At 36.3% G+C, this 25,863-nt stretch overlaps 1 pseudogene; it reads right to left on the reverse strand.

The window, feature by feature from the left end:
• Positions 1-2,301: 2,301 nt before the first annotated feature.
• Positions 2,302-25,863, reverse strand: part of LOC132637767 (tropinone reductase 1-like) — a 29,569-nt pseudogene continuing 6,007 nt past the window's right edge.

A 25,863-nucleotide genomic window follows, 5' to 3' on the forward strand; every position in this document is an offset into this window, starting at 1 on the left:
TTAGCAGAATCAGAATATCTTCCTGATTAAGTGTGGGCTGTGGTTGTGTCTATATCTAAAGGTTTGTGTTGTTTTGGGAAATGCTTGTGGGGCCTATCGATTGCGCTCAGGGGTATGGTTTTATTGAATCAGAGAATTCCAGCAAAAGAAGTTCTTTATTCGGGGATTACTTGTGAGAAAAAATCGAGTATGGAAATATGGAAATTGGGTCTTTTAGCTTAGTTAAAAGAAGTTTTGACAGATAAGCTAAACGGGCAGTGATTTTGGTGTACTTTGCGCCATGGAGGCTTCTGTGTTGTTATATTAAAGATTCATTGGTTACCGTCAGCTTTCGTACTCTCTTTCTTCATTCGAGGACGAATAATTGTTTGATTGGTATCTGATGTAACAACCAAACGTTATAGTGCTTTTGACCTATTTAACCCGTTGACTCTTCCCCGAGCCCTATTAGTACGTTTTTTACTAGCGAGGATGGGTGGCACGGTTCCCGAGTTAATCTGGCGAGTTTTATGATGACTTATGAGCTTTAGAACCTTAAAGTGAAAAACGATTGATCGAAAGTTGATTTTTGGGTAAACGTTCCCGTAATCGAATTCTGACAGTTCCATTAGGTCCGTAATATAATTTATACCTTAGTCGAGTTGTTGGTTCGGTCCCGAGAGGTTCGGGAGTGATTTAGGTGGTTGGTTGAGAAACTACCTTTTGACATTATTTGGAGTTGACCTCGGTTAAGATTGGGTCAAGACTGTCCCGTTTGGATGTTTTGAGAGTTCGATCAGGTTTGTACGATGATTCGGACTTGTCCACAAATTTTGGTTGGATTTCGATGAGTTTTGGATGGGTTTGGGTTGCATGATGTTTATTTTTTATTTCAATGTCGTTTTAAGGAAAAAGGGTACCATATCGAGCAAACAACCTTTAATTTGTGTTTCGATTGAATCGTTAGATCCGTATCGTAATTTGGGAACTATAGCAACAAGAATTGTCGTGTTTCACCATCATATGAGAGAGATATGACCATTTTACTAAAATATTTCACTGTTGTTTTCTGTTTTTTTTTTTTTAAAAAAAAAACTTCGTGATTGTGACACGTGGCGTCGCGATCGTAAACAAGGAAAATGCCTGGACAACGTATAAATCGACCAGTCCGAAATATTTAGTATTTTGAACATAATATGAGTTCTAAAGCTCTGTTTGAGGAGATTTTCGCGGCGTTGTTCTCGTCTCAACTAGGGAATAAGTATCTAACCTTTATTATAGTGTTTCCCCATGATTATTTTTGTTGGTTATCATTTTTATTCATGTTTGGTTGGGGAAGAGTGGGGTTTTAAACCCAAAAGTTGAAAAGCGGTAAACCATTGATTTAAGGATCAAGATGAAGGCTTTTTGAATGGATTTTCTGGATTTAGACTAACTAAACTATGGGTAAACTAATTTTGAAATAAATTTCTAGTTTTGCCCTTGCAGGCTTGGGGTTAGCTTTTTGGGTTCGTTTTGGGGTTTCGAATTAAAGTATGGCAATATGGGTATCCTTAAATTCGTATTCTAACGTAGAATTCATATTTGATAGACGTTAATCGTTCTGAGGTCTCTTACAAGGAAATTCAAGGCTCAACTAGATTAGATCGTGGCACCTGTTCGACAACGAGGTAGGTTACGGCTTACCTTTCAGTTAAACTTCAATTAGCGAAGCATATGTAGAAGTCAGTTATTGACGGACAAAGCATGTGAAGCCTTCGGGTATGAAGTTGGGATGGATACTATTAGGTTGGTATTGTTGACTGATTTGTGGGCTTGTTTCCTCTTTGTGATATATTGACTTGTGGCCATGTGTGTGATATTGGACTTGCACTTAGTTGCCATATTGTGATTATGATACGGCTGTCTCTCACTTATCTTGTATTATCATGGATAGAGGAAAGGGCTCTACTTGATATTGATATTGTGATATGTGTGGCACGACTGGATTGATATGATTCACTTGATATTGTTATTTTGCATTGTGCTTGCTTTGATGTCGTCCTCAGTGTCTGATCCTAAATGAACATCAGCCATAAGGGCAGTGTGATAGGCTTTATCTTCAGAGTCTTTATTAGAACCCCAGGCTGCTATCATAGCCTTTGTGGTTTTCTTGCTCTTGTTTGTCTCCTCTTTCTCCTTTTCTACTCTCTTTCTTTTCCACTTTATTCCCCATTGTGGACAATCCTTAATCATATGATCAGTCTTTTCGCACTTGAAGCATCCACTAGCCTGTGCCCTATCAAAACTCCTTCTCTTCTCAGAGGTACTATTTTTGCCCAATTATTTTCCCTTTTTAGGAATTTCCTGAAATTTCTTATAATCAGCCATGTCATTTTCATCTTCTCTATTCGTGGATTTGAGCGCTAAAGACCTTCCTGAGCTTGCTTCTTCAGCTTTAGCATTCTCCATGTCCATCTCATAGGTCTTTAGATTTCTAACTAGTTCATCTAGAGACATCTCCTCTATATCTTTTTCTTCCCTAATAGCAATGACTTTTATATTGAATGCTTTTGGTAGGGTTTGCAAGATTTTGTCTACTGAATCTTCAGTGGAGACGACCTTTCCAAGTGAGGTTAACTCATTCAACATGGAGGTATATCTAGTGAACATATCAGCAATTGTCTCTCATGGCTTCATCCTGAAATTTTCATAATTGGTGGAGAGCATAGCCTTTCTAAATTTCCTTACTTGGCTGGTTCCTTCATGTGCAGTCTTCAAGGCATCCCGAATCTGTTTGGCTATTGTACATCCTGAGATTCTGTTGTATTCATCAGGTCCAAGACTACATATTAGAGTGTTCTTGGCCTTTGCATTCTTTTCGAGAATCTTGTAGTCGCTTTCAACATATTCAACCTTTTCTTTCTTTACCTCTGTTCTATCTTCTGCCTTCTTTGTGGGATATTTAGGTCCCTCGATGACCTTGTTTCATAACTCATAATCCTCAGCTTGCAAGTGATCCTCCACGCGAGTCTTCCACTATTGATAGTATTGTCAATTGAACAGCGGTGGCCTTCCAGTTGATAGACCCTCAGAGTGTCCTATAGGTGGTGCAGCATTCATCATGATCTTCTCTTAAGGTGTTAGCCTCTTCAAAGAGAACCTACTCTAATACCACTTGTTGGGTTGCACGACCTACTTCTAATCTTATGCCATATCCAATTTTCACCTATCATATGGAACACGCTACTCTACCTGTTCTATGCTAGCGTCTTGCAGAATATAAATTGCAGGTAAGTAAAGAACACAATGATTTTTACGTGGAAACCACCCGACACACAAAGGCGATAAAAATCACGACCTACACCTCTGTATGATTTACCCCAAACTCCACTACAACGGTGAGCCTCTGTAAATTCAAGTTACAAACTCTTGCAGTCAAGGAACTAACCTCTAATTCCTATCTCACTAATCAACCTCTGGCTGGCAAGCAACCTTCAAGTTGACCTCCAACTTGAAATTGAATTTACAATGTTTTTGTACCTAATTGACTGCTTCTAATAAAGCGGATAAAGTGCAACTCGATAGCCCTACCTAATACTCCCTCCGTCCCAAAAAAATTGTCTTAGTTTAACTTGGCACAAAGTTTAAGAAATAAAGGAAGACTTTTGAAATGTGTTGTCCAAAACAAGCCTTACATATTTGTGTGGCTGTAAATCATCTCATAAAGTTAAATTGTTTCTAAATATAGAAAGGTGCCAATATTTTTGGGACAGACTAAAAAGGAAAGGAAGATAATTTTTTTAGAACGGAGGGAGTACAAAATTCTAGACTTAAGAACTGGAAAATATTATACAGTAGAACAGCTCCTTTAGTCTTTCTTCTTGTACTAGGGACGCATGCCTAGATTCTGAATATTCACACATGGCGCTTTATAACAACACTTCTCTCCATAGGTCAATTTTTTTAGTTCACACCCACACGTCAATTGTTTGTTCGGCATGTATTGTTTAAAAATTCCTCTTTCATCTTTTAAACATAAATTCATCAACTTCGACACTTAAAGGTGGAAATAAAAGAAGAACCAAGGACACTACAAGTTTCGCTTCAAACAGTACAGAAATGACACACATGAGTTGAGTAATAGTACATTCAACTAAACCATCACGTGCCACTATACCTGAAAAAGAAAGGGGCGACTTAAAGCAATTTAAAAGAATATTAGAAATTAGATTGAACAATCTTCTCAGTTTAGGATAACTCAAATCCCCTCTCGAGGTTTTCTTTTTGTCTATTTTAATAATAAAAAATCCCCGAGGATCAACGATGCACAGTTCCAAGTAGAGAATGGATCCACTCCTCTACCATTGTCCAAGCCACTTAAACACCAAGCTTTTGTTTGTAGCAAAATGCAAAATTTGTACTTCTACCAGTCAAACAAAATAGCTCATATTTGAAGCACCTTCACAATAGGTAACATTAATGATCTGTCTTTTTTTATAAACCAAAAAAGAAAACCAAGCACATGGTTATAGTAAGTTCTCCGATCCATATTGTTTGGTATAGGCGTATAGTTTGGCTCGCACGATATTTAAGAAAGAAATAAAAATCTATAAAACTTATGATTTTAGTAATAATATTTGTGTGGCTATAAAAAAATTTCATTAAATAAAATTTGAAATTTATAGGAGTATTAAATATTTCTAAATTCTAATTATAGAAAATGTGTCATTCTTTTGGAATAAAATAATAAAGAAACAATGTCAATCAAATTGGAAAGGAGGGAATAGCTTGGGTGACAAGAACAAAAAGATTGCAATAGACTGACCCAAGAAATCATTTTGTTGCACGGATTGTCCTTCAAAGGCGTTGGTCTTTAATTTTTACTCTTTGCTTAAAACAGTGGCAAAAAATATCTTGAGGTTCTGGGTTCGAATCTCCACTCAGTCAAAAAACATTAATTCGCAAGGCAAGACTGCGCGAGAAGTCTATCTTATAAGGTATAATTTGTCTTAAAATTCTGCCTTAAGGCAGAGGTTTGTCTGTGTCTTAAGGAATTTTTTTTCTCTTTCGCCTTAAGTCAAAAAAATATAAAAAAAAATTAAACTCTGCTAGAATTCTACAAAAGGCTTAACTTTTGCTCGAATAGGCCTAATTTTGCAACGAAACTCTGTCTGGCGAATTTTTTTTCTTTTTGACTGAGCCTGGGTTCAAATAGGCGAGGGGCAAAAATTATAGACCGGCAATTTGAGGACCAAAAATTAAAGACCACCCATGAATAAGGACAATCGTGCTAATTTCCCCCAAGAAATAATATAAGCCCAAGAGCTCAATCACCGATTGCATAAAAGGGAAAAGTTTACGGATACCCAATGCTGCCGCTGACATTTAACTTGTGCCCCTTTAAAAAAAAAAAAAAAGAGTTGCACGTGTACCCACTTCGGGACAATTTCTAACATGCTGTCTGAAGTTTTATATAGTTGAAGTTCAGTCATATTTGCTTGAACTTCAGTAATATATAGTTAAAGTTCAGGCATTTTAATTTTGCATAAACTTCAGCCATATGTGCATGAACTTGGAACATAAATGGTTGAAATCACGCAGAAAATGACTGAAGTCCAACCATTATTGTCCGAACTTGAGTCATATTTAACCTTATTTTTCAAGCCTAACTTCAGACACCGCATATCTGAAGTGGATATATATGCAAAAAGTTTAAAATGACAAATACAAATTAGATGATGGTATCAAAAGAGGATGACCCGTAAGAAATTTTACGCCAGAAAAAATGTTCAAGCTCAAATACAAAGCCCAAAAAGTTCAATGGTGTTACCAAGTCCCGAAGTAAGGAGAATTACATAATAAATTTAGAGCATGTATGTAGCTTGGTGATATTTAAAATCCACCACCATTAGCTGTGAATCCACCATCAACCGATATAATCTGGCCCGTAATATATGAACCTGCAGGGAAGCAAAGGAAGGGGCTATGAAGCCTGAAACATCTTTGGGTTGCCCGACCCGACCCATTAGGGTTAGCCCACAAACTTGTTTATCTTTCTTGCAGCTGGGGATTTTTCTGCAACAAAATAGAGAATTTTAAAGAAATAAATAAATAAATAAATAAATAAGAGCTTGACTATTTTATCGACAAGTTCCTCGTTGCATAACAGGGCAGGGAGACGCACGTCCCTAGTTTTAACTAGTGTTTTACATCACGGAGGCGCGAAGCGGGGCATTTTAGGCAGCATAGGGCGAGGCGTAAGCCCCGAGAGACGGGGCGTAATTCCCATGGATCTACAGAGCGTATGTCTCATGTATCTTCAATTTTATAATTTTATTACTAAAAAATAAGCAAATGTAAGGTTTTCATTAAAATTCTGCAAATAAATTCAAATAAATCATCAATAGTATAAAACGAATTATTATAAAATTAATCTGACAAAGGTCACAACACAAAAATGATAATAACCTAGGTAATCTTTAAAATGAAATCTTCTTTCACTTCATCATCAATCTCCAAATCTATTAGTCCTTTCCACCCTCAACTAATATTTGCACTGACTTGTATTTATATATTCAAAGAAGGAGAAGGGCAAAAAGCGTAATAGTAACGCCAAAAAAATGGATGAAGTTGCTTCAGGAATATAGTGCTATGAAATCTCTATCATATCAATTTCAGACATAATCATCTGAAAAAACTATTTATGGCATTGTTATTTTCTATGAGAGTTGCTTTCTTTATTATATATTTTAAGAAAAATCACTACAACATGATAACATAAAGTATAAATATCATTACAACAATAATAAAAATCAGAATCTATAGAAAAAATACTTTTAAAGCAATAAAAAATAAATTAACGCCTGGGGCGTACGCCTTTACGCCCGGGGCTTACGCTTTACGCCGAGGCTTGCACCCCAAATTCTAGGGCGTGCGCCCAATGGATTTGCGCCTTTCATTTGCCCCCAGAAGTAGTTTTGGTACGCCCCGCCCCGGGGCACGCCCCGAAAACGGCTTTGAAAACACTGGTTTTAACAAGAAGCAATAACATTACTTAAGCGAGAAGGATAGAAAGGCGGACCTATAATTAACAATTAGGTCTAAAATGAGATATAACTGATTTTTCGTTATTAAAAAAGAAGGTAGAGATGAAGTTTTTTTTTTTTTTTTGGTTTCCCACCCGGTGTCTGTACCCACATTCACTACTAAAAAACTGCCAAAAATCGACGGACAAAAAACCGACGCAACAGACGGACAACCGACTCCCTGCGTCGGTTTTTTACATTTCTAATTTTTTTAAATTATTTTAATTAGAAAACCGACGGACGACGTTGATTTTTTTGGCAGAATTTTGAAAATATATATCCGCCAAAAAAATCGACGTCCCACGTCGGTTGTATTAAAAAATAATAATAATAATAATAATAATAATAATAATAATAATAATAATAATAATAATAATAATAATAATAAGAATAATAATAATAAGAATAAGAATAATTAATATAAAACCGACGGACGACGTCGGTTTTATTTTTAAAAATATTTTAAATAATATGCAATTCAATTTGTTTTTTAAAAAAATTATAAACAATTTTTTTTTAGGAAACCGACGGACAGGGTCGGTTTCCTTTTTTTTTTAATTTTTGGGTCAAATCTGGTCAAACGTGCGGGAAAAACCGACGGACAGGGTCGGTTTTGTCCGTCGGTTTTTCTTTAAAAACTTTCCAGACGTGTTTTCATACCCATTTCTTCTCCTCTTCCCAATTAAACTCTCATTCCCCTCAAACCCTAGCTACCCACCGCCCCCCTCCCTCTGCCCAGCCCCGCCACCCATTTCCCCGCCGCCCAGCGCTGCCGCCTGCGCAGCCCGTCCCCACCTACCCCAGACCCGTTTTGAAGTTAATTAATTGAGGTTAGTTTCTCTTAAATTAGGGCTTTTAAAATTCTTTCAATTTTAGTTTTATTTGTAGATTTTAGGCCTAATGCTAATCTATTTAGCTTTGTTAAACATCATTTGCAATGTTATTAATGTTGAATTTGTGAAAAAAACATAAACTTTATTTGACTAGTTTAGTTGTCATTTTTATTTTATTTTGGCTTGAGATTGTGCTATATTTCATGTTCTTTGTCAATGTATTTGTGTTAGCTTAGTTATCATTCTTTGTAATATTATTGATGTTGAATATGTGCAAAAATGTATACTTTAATTATTTGACTAGTTTTTTTTTTATTTGTTGGATTGTGCTTTTTGTTAGAATTCCATAAGTTATTAGAATTGTTATTGATCATTCCAAATTAGAATTGGTTGAGATTGTGCTTTTCAAAGTTAGAATTATTAAGTTATAGTATTTCTATAATCTCAATACTAAAATGTAGATTTTATTTCTCTAGATTTACTTTTCAATTTTCAGAATTGGTTGGAATTGTGCTTTTCAAAGTTAGAATTATTAAGTTATGTTAGAAATATTAAGTTATAATATTTCTATAACTTCAAAACTAAAATGTAGACTTTATTTGACTAGATTTACTTTTCAATTTTTAGAATTAAAGTTAGAATTGTTATTGAGAATTCAAAGTTAGAAGTGGTTGGGATTGTGTTTTATTAAGTTATATTTTAAGTTAGAATTCTTAAGTTATAATATATTTCTATAACCTCAATAATTTGTGGATATATTTTTGTAGATGGATCGTATGTGGATGTATAATATGAATAATAGTAATCATGTGAGTGTACATGATGAAATTGTTGAAGGTGTTGATGGGTTTATCACACATGCAATGACACTTCACCCTTTTTTGGTGTAGAGCAATTGGGGGAGTACAAAAGGGTAGAGCGTACGGTCTAGGCCCAAGGAACAACTTAAGTCGCCTTCGGTCAGGATTGCGAGGTGAAGGGTCTTCTCGACAAGCCGAGGGAGTTGATGGTGTTCAGGTCGCAGCTATGGCGCAGCAAATTGCTGAACTTAATAGGAAATTAGCTGAGACTGAGGCAAAAAGAGTTGAGGAAAGTAACACCATGAAAGCGAGATTTGAATCGCTCATGGCACAAGTTAAAAGCCACATTGCATGTGGACAATTTGGCATGCCCCCTTCTCCCGCCCCCTCCGACCCAAAAGATGATGATGACGGTGATTACGTAGCCCGGACACCGGATGATCAGTTGTAGTAGTTTGGATTTAATAATGGACTTATGTTAAAACTAGTTAATGGTACTTTTGGTTGGACATTTAAATATTTCTGAACTTTGAAGGTCTATTTAGATCGTATTTGATGTGTTTAGATAGTGTTTGATGTGTTTTATTATTACTTAGGGTGATTTTATGTGTTGTAGCTCTTTTAGAATTGATTCAGAGCATTTTAATGCTAGTTTTGAGCAGCTTTTGGTACTGATTTTTGTGCAGGTGTGGCTGTAGAAAATGCATGAATTGCATGTAGGATATTTTCCAGAAAACCGACGCAGTCCGTCGGTTGTTTGGAAATTAATTTTAGAAATTTTCCAGAAAACCGACTCAGTCCGTCGGTTTTCTGGAAATTAATTCTTAAATTTTTATGAAAAGATCGACGCTCTGTGTCGGTTTTTTATTTAAAATAAAAATAAAAAAATAAAAAACCGATGCAGTGCGTCGGTTTTTTCATAATTTTTTTTTTATATAAGATCAAAAATCAGAAATTAAAAAAACCGATTCAGTCCGTCGATTTTTTTTTTAAAATTATTGGATAAAACCCGACGGACCACGTAACCGACGCAGTCCGTCGGAAAAAACCAACGTGGTCCGTCGGTTTCCAAAAAGCGAGGCTATGTAAACTGACGGATCGTAAAGGGTCGGTTTCCCGTCGGTTTCATTAAAAAAATCGACGCGGTCCGTCGGTTTTTTCCATTTTTTTTAGTAGTGATTGAAGCTCGACTATAGATGTACTGCGCATTGCAGGGCCCTTTTCTTATTAAGGTTGCGCTCCCAGTATAATTACTTTCATTCTAGGGGCTCGAACCTCTGACCTCTGATTAAGGGTAGGTAGAGATGAAGTTGTATGCTAATAAGCTATTTTTTGTATGGCGAGTTTAGGTATATAAATAATTTTTCAAATAAGATATGGAGTAACTTATGAATTGTTTTAAAAAATATAGCAAGTACAAAGCATTCTTTACTAGGAAATGGATGAATAAATTTTAAAAGATATCAAAAAAGGAATTAAATAAAAAGAACTTACCCTTCTTGCTGCTTTAGTGGGTGGAGTCATAATTGCTCCTGGTGCAACTGCATTGACCCGAATTTTCTCCTTGGCCCATTCACATGCCAAGTTTTTGGTTTGATTGATCGCTCCTTCAAGATAAACAAAATGAAAACTAACTTAAATAGTCTCCCCCTCAGAAAATAATCAACAAATATATAATATATGTATAATGTCAGCGAATATAATTTCTTTTGGCCAAGCAGCTAATAGTGTAACTTTCCCTAAAAGGAAAAGAAAATGGTTGGAAGTCAAACTTATTTTGTCAATAAATCAATTGCTCTTCCTGACTAAAAAATAGAGTAACTCTTTAAATAAATTAGGTAAAAAATTCAAAAATTAAGCTTGTTCGAACAAGCGAAGTTTTTGAGGAAAAAAGCACGCATTATATCAAGTTTGCTATGAAAAGTTACCTATTAATATATGCTACTTTAGTTGATGGTATAATAACTTTATGCATTATCAGTGCACATAATTTAACCTTTTTCTATTCTTTTTTTTTTTTTGAGAAAAAAGTTGATTACATCAAATTATGAGAAGATATATGGAAGAAAATATGCGGAATATATATGAAAAATGTTACCTTTGGAAGCAGAATAAAGAGAAATAGAAGGCAAAGCAGTAAGGCCAACAAGAAGAAACAAAAATAACATTTCCATTTTCAGATGCCTTCAATAAGGGATAAGCAAGTTGAGATAAGTGATAAGCTGCTTCAAAATTAGTTCCCATTAGGATGTTGTAATCTTCTTCTGTGAAATCTTTAGCTTCCTTATGTATCACCACTCCTAAGTTGTTTACCTTAATATACAATAAAGATGTCATGAAAATTGAACATATTATTGTTAGGGAAAATTGTAAATTATTGAAATGCACTAGAAATAAAAGAGACATTTTATATGATACTTAAATAAAATTGAATGTCTTTATCTTACGAAAATTTCTCTTTTAATTTGTGATTTTAGGCAAAGTTTGAGTTTTGTAACAAAAGATAGTTGAGTGATTTTTATAGTAAAATTACAAATGCTACTAGTTCAGTGACTTTGGTATAACAAAACAAAAGTTGAGTGACCAGTTATCAAGTCAACCCCATTTAATTACTTACTTTGTTTCAATTTATGTGGCACTTTTCGCTTTTCGAGAGTCAATTTAACTAAACTTTTGAAGCTAAATTGGATTAGATTAACTCAATATTTTATGATTAAAATTTATATATTTGAAAACTATATGAAAAGTACTATAAGTTGTGTTAGAAAAATATTATTTTCTATTTAATATCTCAAAAATAAAAGGACTATTTCTAACAATCTATTTTATACATTAGTAACAGATACTTTGAATAGTTATTAGGTGGTTTTAAAGAATTAAATATCTTGAATTGACTAAGTGATCTTGATGATAAAACTGTTTTTTGCCATCACATTTACTGGCATTCTAATGTTAATCATTTCAATTACCATTAAAGACATATACTATATTTGACTATCCGTTTTGAACCTTCAATTTTAAAAATCTGGAAGAGACCATATGGTTGCTATATATATTACCTTGTGAGTTCATCTTTAAACAGGGAAAAACATAGGAAAAATACTTCTTATTTGTACTGTTGGGTTTTCTACGAGAGACATATACAAAAAAAACACATTTTTCCTTAAAGATTATAGTGTGTTGGGTTTTCTACTTTGTGGAATCTTTGTTAGATTCTGACTCCTAGTTTTGTACTAGAAGAGCTTGTTGAATCCTGGGGGATACACCCATGCCGGGTGAAATATCCTTAAGGACAGTGCCATTGGCATGCCTCAAGCTACGAAGAATTCTCTACAAGTGTTTGTGATCAAGTATTTTCCTCAAGCTTAAAAGAAGTTCCTACAAGTATTCGTGATGAAGAGAAGTCCCTACAAGTGTTCGTGATGAAGAAAAGTCCCTACACGTGTTAGCGATGAAGTATTTTCCGTAAGATTTCCAACAATCTTAAGGATAATTCATGCTATGTTCTTATGGAAAATTAAAAGAAAATAACTTAGTACAATCTGTCTAAGTTACAGGTATGTTTCTGAATTATAGTATAATGGAAAATATATGATCTAAAAGTAAAGTAGTAATGATTTTGATATGATTAATTTATACTTTTATTTGAGACTTTTAAGTTGTGCTTGGATAGTAGTTTTAGTGATTATCTTCTGTAAGATTTAATATTGAGTTCTGGGGCAGATTTCTAGTGTAAAAATTATAAGCGGTTTATCATGATGTTCTACAAGTTTGAGATTTTGTGGTGAACATTTTTATATTGGATAATGTAGACTATGAAATTAATCATGTTTTTTTGTCTTAGTCATTTGGGTCGACAAAATGTTGAATACAATGAATTGGTTTTGTGTTTGTGATGAATTTGTGTTGTTGTTATATTATTTTAGGTAGCTCTTAAATAATGTCCAAGCCATTTGTATATTTGTGGATAATCTATATTTGAGGTGGTAAGATGAGTGCAAAGATATGTATAATAATATGCATCTATATGTTGTAATAATTTTTTGAAAAGTTGGCTTGAAATTGATGTTTATCTTTATAGATTAATTATGGTGTAAGAATTTGTAGACCTATCTTTGAGATCTGTGTTTGTATAAGTTGTGTTCTTTGCACATTGAAGAGATTTGGTAAATATAATTTAGGCTTTAAAATTATCTTGCTTGATGATTTGGATGAAGAAATGTTGAATTATGACAAATTTCTTTTCCTACAAATGTGAGATATTTATATGGAAATTTTACTTTGGTCCTAATATTTTTTTTATGAGAATGATGCTGGACAAAGTCAACTTCATGTGTCAAATGATATGGTATTGATCAGATTCTGCAACACTAATAAAGAAGGTTTTGATGGGAATAATTATTATTTTGTGTATGACGAACTATGTCATCATGTTCATCAATGTAGAGAAGATTCGGAGAATGATAATCCCGCTAATTAAAAATAATTTTGGTTAAGCGGATGATATATTTATTGTGGTCATTTCTCGAGCGAATCTTTTGTGGCTAATGTAAGATATTGGGTGTCAGATGACTTTGATACTACTAATCATATTTGTGCAAGTAAAGTTAATTTTGAGTTCTACACTCAAGTTGAAGAAGAAGAAAAATGATTTACTTATGTTGGTGATTCAAGAACTACTCAAGTTCTTACAATTAAAACAAAAAAAAAAACAAAAAACTTCTTAAAACTATTGGTGTTATCATTGGAGTGAATACTCTATTTGAAGATGATGAGGTTGTTTCCAAATTGTGGACAATAAGTATTGGAATTATGATTTATATGTGCTTACTATTTAAAAAAAAAATACTTTTAATATCGATACTTATTTTTCTCATATTGTTTTTCTTAAAAATATTTATTGATGATGACATATTGTGAGTATAACTATTTGGGTGAGTTATATTATTAGCTTGTTATTATAAGATGAAATGTTTTATGAGAATTCGTAATACTACTTGTGAGGTTATGAAAGTATTGTTCCCCTATTTTAAATACTTTGAAAATGTGGGGGTTACGGTGTTATGAGGCATGAAAGTTCTTACTTTGAAATTTTTGAAATTATGGGGGTCATGATATCTTACTAGAGTTATTTTGGGAGAATGTTTTAAAAGTGATAATATTTCAGTTGGTCTTGTTATTCAAAATGTTTTTGAAAAAAATAAAATAAAATTATGGTGTTATTTCTTTTCTCGGTACATGATTTTGAAAAGAACCGACTGATGGATAAGTGTTATAGTGAATTAATATTTGATGTGATAGAGAGGATACAATGATACTAAGTGGATCTCAAAATCCACTAGTGAGTATGTGTTTACTCTTTGTGGGGGTGTAATAATTAATATGAAAATAAGCCAAGTAGACCATAATGAAATATGAGTTTATAGTTTGAAGTTGGCTAGTGATGAGGTTAAGATACTTCTTAGTGAGTATTGAGGTTGGAATAAAACCAACATGTATATATTGTGGTTGCTAAACAACATTAGTTGTGTGAGAAAATAATTTCTTAATAGCGTTATTGTGAGATGTGATAGTTTTTATAATTGTGTGAAGTCTGAGGTGAATTTGGCCGATTCACAAGACTAAAAAAAACATCGAGGGGAATGAGACTTTTGTCATTTGAGAAGATTAACAATGATGGTAACCCAACCTATGTGATTGGAGATCCCATGAATTAGGTTCATATGGATAATAACAAGTCATTAGTATCAAAAGTGCACTATTAAACTATGTCCCTTCCTATGGTGTGTGACTATAGTGCAAATCTGCAAGGCAAAGTGAGGTTGAGCTATAAACTCTTAATCCATTACCATATCCTTTACAGGTGGTGTATTACTCTGCAGAATACACTTGATGGGTGGACCTATATGAGTGTGGAGTGGTGCTGCTCCTATGAAATTGTGATGGATTTCTAGAGCACTCATGAATACCAGGACACGCATGGCCTCTTAGCGCAAAACCGCGATAACGACAAAGATTGTGCGAGTATAATGTGATAGAATAAGACCCTGGCTTACAAATGAATTCTTGGTTCATAGAAGTTCTAAACTTCACCAATTGTTCTGTAAGTTAAACTTATTTTATCTAGGTCTGGTTCATAGTCTATGGGACAGCAGATTCAAGGCGTTGTACTCATATGTGAAAACCCAGCAAAACTTCTTATTTTGTATATTTTATTATTTTTGAGATATATGGGGGATTGTTAGAAAAATATTATTTTCTATTTAATATCTCAAAAATAAAAGGACTATTTCTAACAATCTATTTTATACATTAGTAACAGATACTTTGTATAGTTATTAGGTGGTTTTAAAGAATTAAATATCTTGAATTGACTAAGTCATCTTGATAATAAAACTGTTATTTGGCATCACATTTACTGGCATTCTAACGTTAATCATTTCAATAACCATTAAAGACATTTACTATATTTGACTATCCGTTTTGAACCTTCAATTTTTAGAATCTGGAAGAGACCATATGGTTGCTATATATATTACCTTATGAGTTCATCTTTAAACAGGGAAAAACATAGGAAAAATACTTCTCTTTTGTACTGTTGGGTTTTTTACAAGAGACATATACAAAAATACATTTTTCCTTAAAGATTATAGTGTGTTGGGTTTTCTACTTTGTGGAATTTTTATTAGATTTTAGCTCCTAGTTTTGTACTAGAAGAGTTTGTTGAATCCTGGGGGATACACCCATGCCGGGTGAAATATCCTTAAGGACAGTGTCATTGGCATGCCTCAAGCTACGAAGAATTCTCTACAAGTGTTCATGATCAAGTATTTTCCTCAAACTTAAAAGAAGTTTCTACAAGTGTTCGTGATGAAGAGAAGTCCCTACAAGTGTTCGTGATGAAGAAAAATCCCTACACGTGTTAGCGATGAAGTATTTTCCGTAAGATTTCCAACAAGTTGCAACTTTTCCCATATCAATTTGGTGAAAAAATACATCTTAATACTGGTCAAAGTTCATGCAGTTTCAATCTTGGGAAGCAAAAAGTATCACACAAATTGGGACAGATGGAGTAGTATAGACTAATATTTGTAATTTATTTTTTAAATGACCTGCTAATGCCCAAAAAAAAGGGGTAGAAGAATAAATGCACTGCAAATATATAAAAGTTATAGTACTGTTTTTTTCTTCATAAATTGTGATTAGATAAAACTAACTTGAAAACAAAATAGAATAGTGGATTAGAGTCTAACCAAAATATTGAGCTTTCCATTGAAAGCATCTCCAACAATACGCATTAGATTCTCACGTTCAGTGCGCAATAATAGGTTGCATACAAAACCTGCAACTTTAAGTCCATTTTTTCTCCAAATGTCAAGGCATTCTTGCAATTCCTCTTCATCACGGGAACATGTATATACTGTTGCTCCAAGACTTGTCAATTCTTCCACTGTTGCAACCTAAATAGCCAAAGTAAAAGACAGAGAAAGAGTTAAAGTAGAGTATCACTATGCCTACTATTTTCTAACAATCAGTGTGACATTAATATTAGGGTAAATGTGTAAATATATTCCTTAACTTTTTGCGATTAAGAGCAGATATATCTTTCGGTAAAAAAGTTCCTCTGCCGTTACACGAATGGTGTAAATATACCCTTTTCGCTGACAAAATATTTTTAAAAACCATTTAGCTTATTTTTAAATTACAAAAATGTCACGCGGCTTTAAAAAAAAAATCTACCCATTTTTTTTAGTAAATTTATTCATGCCACTTTTTTTCTAGTGGGTTGTCTAGTTCATTTTAAACAATTATCGGTGGCTTTAAAAAAATAAGTCTACTCATTTTTTAAACGAACCAGATCACTCGGCCCACCAGAAAAGAAATTACCACGTGTCTTTAAAAAATAAGTATATTAAAAAGGAAAAAGGACATAAAGGGTCGTCCGGCCCAAACTATTCCCACCGGATGACCCGTGTTTCTCCAAACCCAAAGTGTAGCCAGCGCGACCTTTTGTGGCGACTTTAGTCGCCACTAAAAGTCCGCTGCAAAAAAAGGACTATTTGTGGCGGCTTTAGTCGCCACCAAAGATCAATTTTTTTTTCCGGTAAAAGCCATTGAAGATCAACTATGTATAGAAAATGTATCGAAAATGTATCATACATATAAAAAAAAGTATCATTGTTGTATAGAATATGTATCCCTACCGTATATGTATAGAAAATGTATAATAGGTTTTTATAATTGTTGTGTAATTTGTGTATAATAAATGTGTCATCAACGTATACTCACTAATCATACATATATTATGCATTAGTATGTACATTATACATTGATTATACACTAATGATTCACATATTATACATATTCCATACATAATATGTATCATCAACATATACTCACTAATCATACATATATTATACATTAGTATGTACATTATACATTGATTATACACTAATGATTCACATATGTAACGAAAATGTATATCTATAGAAATGTATCATAGGTTTGTATCATTGTTGTGTAATTTGTGTATAATAAATGTATCATCAACGTATACTCACTAATCATACATAAGTTATACATTGATTATACACTGATGATTCACATATTATACATATTTCGTACATAAGTATAAAAAATGTATCATTGTTGTATAATTTATGTATAAACTGTATCATTCTTGTATAGAAAGTGTATCATACGTCTAGATAATGTATCATACATATACAATATATAAACTGTATTATTCTTGTATAGAAAGTGTATATAAACTGTATCATTCTTGTAAATGAAGTGTATATATAATTCCAGCATATGTATATAAACTGTATCATTCTTGTATGGAAAGTGTATATAAACTGTATCATTCTTGTATAGAAAGTGTCTATATAATTCCAGCATATGTATATAAACTGTATTAGTCTTGTATAGAAAGTGTATATAAATTGTATCATTCTTGTATAGAAAGTGTATATATAATTTCAGCATATGTATATAAACTGTATCATTCTTGTATAGAAAGTGTATCATACATATAAAAAATATATCATACATATACGTATAGAAACCGTATCATTGTTGTATAGAATATGTATCACTACTGTATATGTATAGAAAATGTATCATACGTATAAAAGCTTTATCATTATTGTATAATATGTGTATAATAAATGTATAATTAACGTATAATTTATAATTAACGTATAATTTATGTATAATAAATGTATAATTAACGTATAATTTATGTTTAATAAATGTATAATTAATGTATACTTACTAATTTTATTAGTTTGTAGTTGATATATTTTAGTTTGTTAAGTTTTCGATGATGGTTACTTTAGTTTATTTATTTAGTTCTTCTTTTTCAATCCCTAGTAGATGATAGAAAAATAAACGGAAGTTTGCAGCAAACCTTTAGTGGCGACTTTAAAAGTCGCCACAAAAGTGTTTTGAGATATTTCTTGAAGGCTCAATCAACGTATAAATATACACATATTGTACATGTTTTGGAATATTTTTTTAAAGTTAATAAGTATACACATATTATACATGTTTTGAAACATTTGTTGAAGGCTCAACATGAATTTTAACCTTTAGTGGAGACTTTTTTAATTGCCACTTAAAAAAAAAAGAAAAAAAAAGTTGATCTTTAGTGGCGACAAAGTCGCCACAGAAAGTCTTTTTTTTTTAAAGGCATTTGGGCTGCTGGGCCGGCCAGCACTTGGGAATAGTTTGGGCCGGCCGGCCAGATCACAGTATTAGGCCCATATGTGGGATTACTTTGGCCTGTTGGCCATTATATGTCCTTTTCCCTATTAAAAAAAGGGAAAAAGACGTTGTGTGTCCAATGACCCAAAGTAATGTCACATTTGGCCAATATTTGGGCCTAATACCCTCAGGAGTCCGCTCGGCCCAAAATAATGTCAGAAAATGGCCGGTCGGCCCAAAATAATGTCAAGGCAGGCCGGCCCAACAGCCCAGGCTGCTACAACATATATACATATGTTGGAATTATATATATATATATATATATATATATATATATATATATATATATATATATATATATATATATACTTTATATACAAGAATTATACATTTTATATACATATGCTGAAATTAATCATACATTTATTTTACATAAATTATACGTTAATTATACATTTATTATACACATATTATGCAATAATGATATGATATTTCTTTTTTACATATACAATAGTGATACATATTATATACCACAATGATACGGTTTCTATTATACATTTTTTATACGTATGGTACACTTTCTATGCAAGACTAATACAGTTTATATACACATGCTAGAATTATATATACACCTTCTATACAAAAAATGATACATATTATATACAAAAATGATACAATTTCCTATTCTATATAGGGCAGTTGCACTGTGCTGATACACATTATATACACAAATAATACATATTATATACAAAAATGATACATACCTTAGTGATTCATATTTCATACAGTTTCTATACAGATAGGTACTGATACATATTTTATACACAAATGATACATATTATAAATAAAAATCGCCTCAAATATTTTTGTCTTTGGGTTTTTATTTGAAAATTGTCTTATTTAAGTTTTGGCTAATGGATGGGATTAGTTTAGTGGGTATAATTTGGGTTTGGAAAAATTGGGTTAGAGGGTGGGATTATTTATGGCCGACCGGCCATATATGTCCTTTTCCCTTAAAAAAAAAAGGGGTAGAATTATTTTTTTGAAGACATGTGACATTTTAATTAAAACCCAAGCTAAATGATTATTTAAAAAGATTCTGTTAGCGAAAAGGGTATATTAGCGCCACTAGTGTAACCTCACGGATATATATGAACCACTTTCAACAGGGGATATATCTGCTTTAAATAAAAAGATTGAGGGGTATATTTGCACCTTTTCCCCTAATATTAAGACTTGTTATGAGTTTAAAAAAGTATATGCAGGCTGCTAGAATATAATTATATGTAGTTGTACGTATCCATAAAAAGTAAGATTAATAACTTGAAAAGTACTGCAACATCCAACAACAGGTTAAAATACATTTTTCACAGATTTTAAACTGTACAAACTGTAGTTCGATTAGTCAAATAATCGACTATCCGACTATAGATACTATTTCAAATATTGAAATAATATTTGGTTTTAGATACTTTTTAAAAACAACTCAATTAAATCATGTCCAAACACCAAGATTTGTGACACCCTTGTATACGGTAAAAACCAGATATGCGTTGAACCGGTGGGACCCGGAACCGAGGGAAGAAGGGGACAAGAACGTGCATGAAGACTTTCGTTCTGAACCAGAGGAACGCCCGAACCGAGGCCAAGGTCGGGACATCATTTGGTCCGGTTTCCTTCGTGGCCGAGTTGGTCATTGTCGTTGGTCCGTTTGGTCGTTGCCATTGGTCCATTTGGTCGAGGCCGTTAGTCCGTTTGATCGTGGCCGGTGGTCCGGGAGATCCGTTGCGCGGTTGCCACGCGTCGATAACGTCCTGCCATGTTCAACTGCCAACCGTACAGGTGTCAGATCGTACGGTCAACCTAATCCAACCTAACCCAACTCAGAGCTTTTTCATTATTATTTTATTGTTCATGTTGTATGAAGCCCATGGGGCAATATTATAAATAAGGGGCATTGTCCTCCTCTTAAAGGGTTGGCTCCTTAATATCAAGAACATTCTTTTGAACTAGAAATAGATACAAACCTCTCTCATTATCATGTGCAATCCGAATTTATTGTGTTCATCCCTATTACATTTCTTAAATCGAGTAACACACATATATTAGTAAACATTCAAGTCCATAAAAAACCACTAATTATTAGTTGCTTCTCCATAACATATTTGTATATTTCTTTTCTCTATCAAAGGGATCCAAGGCATAACCACATATCCTATACCTCACCCACAAATTTAATTGATTATCCAAATTCGGGGTAAACAGTTTGGCGCCCACCGTGGGGCTAGGATAATAGTGGTCTTTTATCTTGATCTCTACCTTACCAGTCAAAATCGAAAACATCTTCTGTTCGTCACTGAAAGAAAAAAAAAACGGACTAGATGGCTGACAGTGGGCAATCTGGTCACGTCAACAACCACGAAATCGTGGCCGAAAACGAAGGAAGCGGTCCACGGGGACTACCAAATCCCACTGATCCTAACCCCGTTAATTCGAGGGAAGGCCTCAACCATCAAAACACCGTGGATCAGGAGAATGCAGCCCAACCAGCTACCGACCCTTTAAAAACACACAATTCGATTACTTTGTCCCAGACTCAGGGCCGGAAAGAACCGGGTACCCCGAAGGATAATGTTGACTTACGTTTAATCTTTGAAATGTTGCAAGAACAGAGAGCGGCGATTGCCGAACAGGGAATCGCAATAGCCCGGTTGTAAAACGGAGGGATAAAACGACCTCGGAGGAGGCAAAGGGTATTGCTGAACCCAGAAGAGATGAAGCACGGATGGTTGAGAGCGATAGGTCCGGAGCTGGGTCCTCCACCGAGGTTCTGAGAATGCTCGAAACTTTGGAAAAATGGGTAGACTCAGCTGAGAAGAGGGTGGAAACATATAACTCTCGGGTAGACCAAATCCCCGGGGCTCCGCCTTTGTTGAAAGGGCCGGATTCGAAGAGATACATCCAAAGGCCTTTTCCTCCGAGTGTAGCTCCGAAGTTAATCCCAAAGAGGTTCAAAATGCCGGATATCCAGAAATATGACGGCACAACGGACCCGAACGAGCATGTGACCTCATACACCTGCGCCATAAAAGACAATGATATGGAGGAAGACGAAATTGAATCAGTATTGCTGAAAAAGTTTGGGGAAACTTTATCAAAAGGGGCGTTGACATGGTACTACCATCTGCCCGAGCATTCGATCACTTCATTCAAAATGCTCGCTGATGCCTTCATAAAAGTTCACGCCGGTGCCAAGAAGGTGCAGGCTCGTAAAGCAGATATTTTCCGTATAACTCAGAGATACGATGAATTACTGCGTGAATTTGTCAACCGATTACAAAGGGAACGAATGGAGCTCCCCCCAGTTCCAGAAGAATGGGCTGCACAAGCTTTCACAAAGGGGCTCAATGCTCAGAGCTCAACGACTTGGTTCAACTTGAAGGAAAGCTTGCTTGAGTACGAGGCTGTGGCATGGGCTGATGTCCATAACCGATACGAGTTGAAGATTCGGGTGGAGGATGATCAATTCGAACTTCCCCCGGGGCCGATAAATGTGAACAAAAGTTTTGAGAGACCAAAGAAAGGTTACGAAACGAAGGTCGGATCGTCGGGGGAAAGGTATCAGCCATACTCCAATTCGAAGAAGCCAAGCTTTAGGTCGGAGAAATCAAGGGTTAGCCCAAGCCATTTCTCCGGTCGGGGTAGTAAACGGGTCGAGCGCCCGTCAAACAGTCGGGGTCTCTCATTCAGGAGCGATGCCGGAAGCTCTGCCGGTAACAAGGATGTGCCAAAGATATCGGAGTACAACTTCAACGTCAGTACCTCGGGCCTCGTCTCGGGCCTCGTCTCGGCCATCGGTCGTGTCCAGGATGTAAGCTGGTCAAGACCTCTAAGGTTCGATCCGGGCCAACGGGACCCGAGCATGGTGTGTGAGTACCATGAAACCCATGGTCACAGGACAGAGGATTGTCACCAGCTAAGAGAGGAGGTAGCCTGGTTACTGAAGAATGGTCATCTCCGAGAATTGCTGAGTGAACGAGCCAAAAATCAGTACAAAGAAAGGGAGGCTCATCGAAGGGTCGAGCCAGTAGAACCCCAGCATGTGATCAACATGATAGTTGGGGGCACCGACGCCCCTCCGATGTTCGCGAAAAGCGCAGCCGGGATTACCTACCCGAGGCTTCCATCTCCTTCAGCAACAAGGATGCAGAGGGCATCATTCAACCGCACAATGATGCATTGGTAATTTCTATTCTTATCATTAAAACTCAGATTAAACGTATTTTGATTGACCCGGGTAGCTCAGCTAACATCATTCGGTGGAGAGTGGTCGAACAGCTAGGGCTGCTCGATCAGATCGTACCGGTAGCCCGGGTACTCAGCGGGTTCAACATGGCAAGCGAAACCACAAAGGGGGAGATATCGCTGTCGGTCAACATCAATGGCACTATCCAGCAAACGGTGTTCTATGTGATCGAAGGATACATGAAGTATAATGCATTACTGGGCAGACCCTGGATACATAGCATGAGGGTTGTACCATCGACATTGCATCAGTTGCTAAAATTCCCGACACCGGAGGGGATAATAACCATCCGAGGCGAACAGCCCGCTGCAAGGGAGATGTTCGCCGTCGAGGAAACGACACCTCAGCCCGAAAAATCGGATCAAAAGAATAAGGACTCAATCGGGGAAACGGACACCAAATAGAAATCACAGCATACAGGGTTGGATTCGGGGTGCGAAGAGGATGAATTCGGTGTTCCAGATCATTCGTCATGCCGGATGACTCGGACGCAACCAAGTCAACAGTAGAGGAGCTGGAGCAGATCATCTTGTTCGAGTATCTACCGGACAGAAAGGTATACCTGGGCACGGGGTTAACCCCGGAGCTCAGGAACAAGTTAATTGAATTTCTTCGAGCTAACGCAGATTGCTTCGCATGGTCCCATATAGATATGACAGGTATATCACCGGAGGTAGCTGCTCACAAGCTCAGCTTAGACGGGAAGTTTCCCCCGGTGAAGCAGAAGAGAAGGCCCATGGCGGAAGCAAAACACGCCTTCATAAAAGACGAGGTAACAAAGCTTTTAAAAATAGGTTCTATCTGGGAGGTAAAGTACCCGGACTGGCTAGCTAACGTTGTAGTGGTGCCCAAGAAAGGTAACAAATTTCGAATGTGTGTTGATTACAAGAATTAAAATAAAGCATGCCCGAAGGATTCATTCCCGTTGCCTCACATCGATAGAATGATCGATGCTACGGCCGGGCATGAGATGTTAAGCTTTCTCGATGCCTACTCCGGGTATAACCAGATTCGGATGCACCCGGAGGATCAAGAGAAAACATCCTTCATCACCCGATATGGGACTTACTGTTATAATGTCATGCCTTTTGGACTAAAAAATGCTGGTGCAACTAGTTAATGAGATGTTCGAAGAACAAATAGGAAAAACAATAGAAGTTTATATTGAAGACATGGTGGTCAAGTCCCTGGAAACAGAGGACCATTTAAAACATTTGCAGGAAACCTTCGACGTGCTCCGCAAGTACAACATGAAGCTCAACCCGGAAAAATGTGCCTTCGGGGTAAGGTCCGGCAAATTTTTGGGTTTCATGATCGAAATAAACCCAGACAAGATCAAGGCCATCGAGGATATCGAGGTGGTGAATAACGTCAAAGGAGTACAGAGGCTCACCAGAAGGATAGCGGCGTTGAGTCGTTTCATATCGAGGTCCTCGGACAAGAGTCATCGTTTCTTCTCCTTACTAAGGAAGAAGAACGACTTCGTTTGGACACCGGAGTGCCAAAGAGCTTTACAAGAGTTGAAGAGATACTTGTCTAGCCCGCCGCTGTTGCATACGCCAAAGGCGGACGAGCCGCTTTTTCTCTACCTTGCTGTCTCCGAGGTAGCGGTAAGTGGCGTTTTGGTCCGAGAAGAATCAGTTACGCAATTCCCTATCTATTATGTAAGTAGAACTTTGGGGGATGCGGAGACCCGTTATCCCCACTTGGAAAAATTGGCATTGGCACTGGTAAGTGCATCTAGAAAGCTCAAGCCCTACTTTCAATGCCACCCAATATGTGTAGTAACTACTTACCCCCTGAAAAACATCACGCATAAGCCAGAATTATCGGGTAGACTAACTAAATGGGCCGTCGAAATTAGCGGATATGATATCGAGTACAAACCTCGAATGGCAATCAAGTCCCAGATCTTGGCTGATTTTGTGGCAAATTTCACCCCGGCTCTGGTCCCCGAGGTTGACAAAGAGCTTCTGCTAACTTCGGGGAAAGCCTCGGGTATTTGGTCGCTGCATACGGACGGGGCCTTGAACCTCAAAGGTTCCGGGCTGGGGATCGTCCTTAGAACCCCGGTCGCAGATGCCGTTCGACAGTCTATTAGAACTGCTAAATTGACTAACAATGAAGCCGAGTATGAGGCTATGATTGCAGGTTTGGAATTGGCCCGAAGTATGGGGGCCGAAATAATCGAGGCAAAGTGCGATTCGCTCTTGGTCATAAACTAGGTGAACGGCGTCTTCGAGTTCAAGGACGAACGGATGCAGAGGTATCTTGAAAAAATCCAAGTGATACTACATCGGTTTAAAGAATGGACCATGCAGCATGTACCGAGGGAACAGAACAGCGAAGCCGATGCACTGGCAAATTTGGGATCCTCGGTCGAAGGGGAAGAAATCAACCCCGGGACTACGGTGCACTTGTTGAGCACGACAATAGAAAACGGATATGCCGAAATAAACACAATGGGTTTGACATGGGATTGGCGCAACAAGTACATCGACTACTTGCGTGATGGAAAGCTCCTCAATGACCCAAAAGAATCACGGTCATTAAGGACCAAAGCTGCGCGTTTCTGCTTGGTAGACGGCCAATTGTATCGACGATCTTTCTTCAGTCCCCTGGCTAAGTGTTTGGGTCCCGGAGAGACGGAGTATGTGTTGAGGGAGGTGCACGAAGGAACATGTGGCAACCACTCCGGTGCTGAAGCTCCGGTCCGAAAAATCATCAGGGCCGGTTACTACTGGAACCAGATGGACGAAGACTCGAAATATTTTGTCCGAAAATGTGACGGGTGTCAGAGACATGCTCCGATCATTCACCAGCCCTGGGAGTTGCTGCATTAGGTGGTTTCACCTTGGCCTTTCATGAAGTGGGGAATGGACATTGTCGGCCCATTACCAGGGGCACCAGGTAAAGCCCGTTTCATTCTGTTTATGACTGATTATTTCTCTAAGTGGGTTGAAGCGCAAGCCTTTGAAAAAATCAGAGAGAAGGAAGTCATTGACTTCATATGGGACCACATCATCTGTCGCTTCGGCATCCCTGCTGAGATAACCTGTGATAACGGACCCCAGTTCATAGGTGGCAAAGTCAACGGTTTCCTCGAGGGGCTGAAGATCAAGAAAATTGTATCGACCCCGTATCATCCTTGTGCAAACAGACAAGCGGAA

This window comes from Lycium barbarum, chromosome 4 (assembly GCF_019175385.1).
Source record: "Lycium barbarum isolate Lr01 chromosome 4, ASM1917538v2, whole genome shotgun sequence".
In the NCBI taxonomy this organism is placed as follows: Eukaryota; Viridiplantae; Streptophyta; class Magnoliopsida; order Solanales; family Solanaceae; genus Lycium; species Lycium barbarum.